Source organism: Gigantopelta aegis, chromosome 9, assembly GCF_016097555.1.
Source record: "Gigantopelta aegis isolate Gae_Host chromosome 9, Gae_host_genome, whole genome shotgun sequence".
Taxonomy (NCBI): Eukaryota; Metazoa; Mollusca; class Gastropoda; order Neomphalida; family Peltospiridae; genus Gigantopelta; species Gigantopelta aegis.
The window spans coordinates 23250448-23256219 of record NC_054707.1 but is presented as its reverse complement, the minus strand read 5'-3'; positions in this window follow the sequence as shown (position 1 = coordinate 23256219).

Below are 5772 nucleotides of genomic sequence, written 5' to 3'. Positions count from 1 at the left end.
GGTTTGGGGGGGGGGGGGGGGGGGGGGGGGGGGGGTGGGTGTTAATATAGAAACCATATTTTTTTAAACGATACATGTACCCCAGTACATTTGTATATGGTTAGGGTTGTCTCTAGAAGGGTGGTTTGATACCCACCAAATGTATGAAAATAGCATATTTCCTAAAGGAGACTCCCAGTTTAAATTTGAGTGTGGAGTTTTTGTTATGCTGCATGTACGGGACATTGTAGCACCAGTAATGTCTATTTGGACTACTTATATTGAGTTAATATCCTTGTGAATTAAAGTGTAAGCTTTATAATAATGGGTAACTTCATTTAAGTTGAGGGAGTAAGATGCAATACAAACATCGATAAAGGCTGAGGCATTGTGAATGTAAATGTATGTACCAGCTTGCAGCTTTACACATAAATGTACTTACTCCTCTGTTGGATCATAAGTACCTTCTCATGTATTTTGATGATTTACTTTCACTGTGTTTTCTATTTACTCCATCATTTGATTGTTTTGTCAAATTGTTTTATGTGCACTATGTTTATAAGTTATGTAACACTAGTCGGATGCTGTTCTGGTTTATTATTGCTTTAGTGTAATTGTTAATAGCTGAACTTTTGATCATTTAACTTAGATATTTAGCATTTATGTGCAATTCTTGACCTGATTTCTTTGGCCTTTGTATAAATAATTACAGTAATTTAAAGTTCTAAACCAATACATCAATTCTAAACATCAATATGTTAAAGGAATTTGTTGTACCATTATATAGATTTTATTACAAAATGAAAGCATCAGTGTGTTAAAGGCATTTTTCGCATTAATTACATTTAATTATTAACTGAAAACATATACATGTGTGTGTTAAAAGCATTTGTTGTACCATTATCAATATTTAATTTACAAACGATTGGATGCTATCACAAGTTAAATTGGACGCTGTCACAAATTAAATTGAATGCTTTTCTTCATTAAAAAGCATAAAAAGACATTACTGAAAATGCAAAAAGAATGAAAGAAATTTATTTTTAATTTGTTTAACTATATGAATTGTGTTGTTCGTTTCTAAAATAATTGGAGTTTTTAAATAATTTTGTGAATTTATGGATGTATTTATAACAATTTACAAATTAAAAACTAATTATTATATTTACTTCTACAATGGGAACTTTGAGTCAGAAAAGGTGTGTGTGTATGTACTGACTGTCAAACATATACGGATTGCCAACTAATACTCTGTGTCCAACACAAGTCAATGCAATAATGCAAATCACCCGTTTGCATTCATATTTTAGTCAGCTTTACCATATTACAGGTACTTACAGTGGGGTTTTTTTACATGTTGTTTATATGCATTGTTTGTTGCTTTTTTAAAATATTAATACATGTAATTGTGTTAGTATAATATACATGGTCTTTTTAGCATGTGTAGATTGTATTATTTATTTTGAATTATTTAATAGATATTTGTGTACAGGTGTGTAGCAGGAGAGTATTTGTGAAAAACAAGGAAGGATTTTGGGGGGGTTATTAACATTGTCTAGTTTTTATTTAAAGGCATGATCACACTGCAGTTGAGCTACTAATGCCACAATAAGATATTATTTTAAATATTATTTATATTTTAATAATTTCTCCCTAAAGGTAGTTAATTCCACCAGCAACATGTACATGTCCATAACTGATATCAGTAGAAGGCAGAACGTAGACCATTGGTTACAGTGTCTGCCTGATTCACCACTGATTTAGGATCAGTCCCTGCCTGATTCACCACTGATTTAGGATCAGTGCCTGCCTGATTCACCACTTACCTATTTCTCATTCCACCCATGGCTAGCTCTGTGTGAGCAGAACATTTTGCAAAATATTCTATTAAACATCAAAAATGGCAGAAACCCAGTAATTTTTTTCTAACAAAATGTCAGTTATTACATGAAATTATTTCGCCAGGTTAAAATAAAATTTGCCAACTGCTTTCAAAATTCGTAATTGGCGAGTGCCAGAGCTAGCCCTGTCACTGTGTGCTCAACAACAAAGGCTAGGGTATGTAATATCCTGTTTTGAGGATGGTGCATATAAAAAATGCCCTGCTGCTCAATAAAAAAAAAGTAGCCCTTGGAATGGCAGCATTACATGTATCTGTGTGGTGCTGAACTATAAAACACCATATAGCCGTAAATAAAAATGTGTTGAGTGCGACATTAAAGGTTAACTTTTTAATAAGGAAGGAAGGAAATGTTTTATTTAACGACGTACTCAACACATTTTATTTACGATTATATGGTGTTAGACATATGGTTAAGGACCACACAGATATTGAGACAGGAAACCCACTGTCGCCACTTCATGGGCTACTCTTTTCAATTAGCAACAAGGGATCTTTTATATGCACCATCCCACAGAAAGGATAGCACATTCCACGGCCTTTGTTATACCAGTCGTGGTGCACTGGCTGGAACGAGAAATAGCCCAATGGACCCACTGACGAGGATCGATCCCATACCGACCGTGCATCAAGCAAACGCTTTACCACTGGGCTTCGTCCCACCCAACTTTTTAATAAAGTCAAGTTAAAACCAGACACTTTTTTTTCTTCTTCTGTTTTTTTGCCAGGTTGTAGTCAAATATATTGAGATGGCATTACGTATGTCTTCATTTCCAATAATACATGTATAAAGGCTTTTCAATTTTATTAAAACTGTTGAAAATCCTGCATTAAAATAGTTTTTTGGCTAAAAGGTAAAAGGACCAAGAGGTAACTCTTTTGCTTAGTAAAGTCAGTATTTTTTCTATTTCTTGAATAGCGATGTAGGCCTAATTTATATGATTTGTGTATAGTGTACATACAGAAAACGTTAAAATGATATCACATATAAGATGTCTTTGTTTTCAGACAATGTTTGGAACATTTAGAGTAGGTATTTTGTAAGACGTGAAAGCAGAAGTAGAAATGACATTTTTGTTTGTTATTGGGAATACAAAGTATTCAATAAAATAGATTTAAACCATATAGTTCATAATTTTATCATAAAGTTAACCTTTACATCTTCTGTGACTATTAGTAAGTCAACTGTTATGCAGTAGATATACAAGTTGTACACACTTAAAGTCCAAACCAAAATGTTAACAACTACCAAAAATTGCTCTCCTACCTTTATTTTTCGTTAGATTTTACTCACATTTTGTCCAGACTGAAATCTAGGAAAAACCATTGCAAAGACACGGATTCCACATACTAGATGATATCCATGTCACCAATATCGACTTCGCTGAGATCGCATAGGGCAAGAAGCATGTAATTTTGTGCTAGCTGCCATTTTGACTTTTTATGGAATATTCTCCAAGAGGGGTGAAAGGATATGACTTAATCTAGCAATGTCGTAGCATGATATAAATGCAAATGTGATGACGTCATATTAATTAAAAAAATTATTTTTTGTTTGTTTAAATATACCACTAAAGATCATTGATTTTATATTAAATATGTCACGTACTTAGGCTTTCACCCCTCTTGAAGAACATTCCATAAAAAAGCAAAATGGCAGACGGCCGAAAACTGCATGTATTTTGCCCTATGCTATCTCAGCAAAGACGATACTGGCGACATCGTTATAGTCTTATATGTGGAAGCTGTGTCACTGTAATGTTTTTTTCACAACTTGTGTGTGGACTAAATTTGGGGGAAATGTAACGGCAATTAAAGATAGGAGAGTAATTTTTTGTAGTTGTTAACAATTTGGTTCGAACAGTAATGTATATTACAAACATGGTAGGGGGATTAGCATTTCCTAAACTGACCACTTTAAAGTGCTACCTAACATAAATGTAATATATGTTTGCTAGTTACAAATTATAGCATTGTGTCTCTGTATTCTCACGTGTGCCTTATGTAAAATCTATAGGATGATTATGTACATGCATTTTCCCCAGAATCTGTTTTGGGGAGATGGTTATATTGAAATGAACTTTCTGTTTTCTTTCTTAAAGTTCTATTAAATACATGTAACAGTTGTGTAGCACTTGACAGAGGAGCTTTATGGAATGTGTTCTGTTTGCATTTAAAATACATGTTAACAAGTACTAAAGGAAAGAAGGTGTGTAAATCCCGGTCCAGTTTTGTGTTGTGTAATTGTGGTGTGTCATTTTAATGCCAAAGGATAATATTGCTTGATTTATCAGTTAGAATAGTTAGATGGTTTTCCCTGTCAAGTAAATGTGTAAGTTTAGTGGAATATATGTTTGTGTTTTTAATAGAAAACAATGTGACTGAAATTTTAAAAGCAATTTACATTCATTTAGAAATGTTATTTTGCTTTCAGCCAGCTGGTGCCCATTATCAAAAAGGTTAACATAACAAACAAAGATTTGACTAAAGAGTAGTCTGAAAATAACTATGCTGTAGGAAATCTGTAAAAAATATTAACTTAATGATGTTTTTACTAAAATGCTTGAAGAAACTTCATAGCAATCATTATATAATTATTTATGAGTACAAAGTTCCATTTTATGTATTAATATTCCTGATATTAAGACCTTTAGATTTTAGTGAGATATTCTTGTGGAATGAAAACAAGATTGGTATATTAATCATGAGCTATTTCAGATTTTTTTTTGATTTTTTTTTTTAACAAAGAGCACTTTGATGAATATTTCTGATATTAACACGTTTAGATTTTAGTAAAAAGTTCTCTTGGAAAGAATGGTGTATCAATCATGGTCTATCTTCCCCAGTGTAACACAGATGCAAATTAAGGTAACCATCTTAAGCAAAATATTGAAATAGTTAACTGCAATTATTTAGACTTCAGATGTTCTGGTTATCAAGAGGTTAAAACATGTCAAAATAAGAAGGTCAAGTATTGTATTTAGTTCTTGATAAAATCTGATTTTCAAAAAAAATTAAAACTAATTTTTATACATTTTTTGTTATTGAATACAAGATGCATGCACATGTACAAGTATTAATACACTGTGCTTATATTATGATGCATATTGATAACTTTGTATTAATTTTAATTTAAAAATAGAGAAAAAAAATAGTGAAATTATGACATTTTTGTCAGAGTGCATGGATTATCAGTTGGATATGTATGTTATGTAAGCATTTGTATTCCAAAATCATTTTGTAGTTGACATGTTTGTAATCGATTAATTCCACTGTCTTTCACTGCCAAACAGTTGCATGTATTAATTTTAAAAATATTTTAAAATACCAAATAAATAAACAATAGTTTTATTTTACTTTGCAATCACATGTACTAGTACATGCTTAATATTTTCTGGTATATATAAGTATAAATGTTGTATACTTTTACTAGTTGTTGGTAGTGCAAGTTGTGTTAGCAAAGTCAGGGTTTATTATGCCAAACTTAACATCGATATACTAAGCATACATTGTGGAATTTCAGTTGTGTCTATTACTTTGCCATTTGATTTTTGGTGCTTTTTTTTTTAGCTATTCAGCTGATTCACATCAAACTTTATCATAGACCTTCTTACAGGGGTTCGCAGGGCATTTTTTATTGGGTAATATGCAGAAAGGTCAAGGTCACAGAATATTTAGCTACTGTGTCAGACTGAGGTCTTGTGAAATGTTAGAAAATAAAAAGTAAAATCCTAATGGCAAACACAAACTTTGTTCAGTGTTTTATAGAAAGTATTGATTCAGATGCACACTAAAACATTCATTGGATAATGTATGCTTAGCACAACTAAAAACTATGCTTGTGTATAAGATTTGCTTTTAAAAAAGTTAAAGTTGTATCAATACCTTTGAGT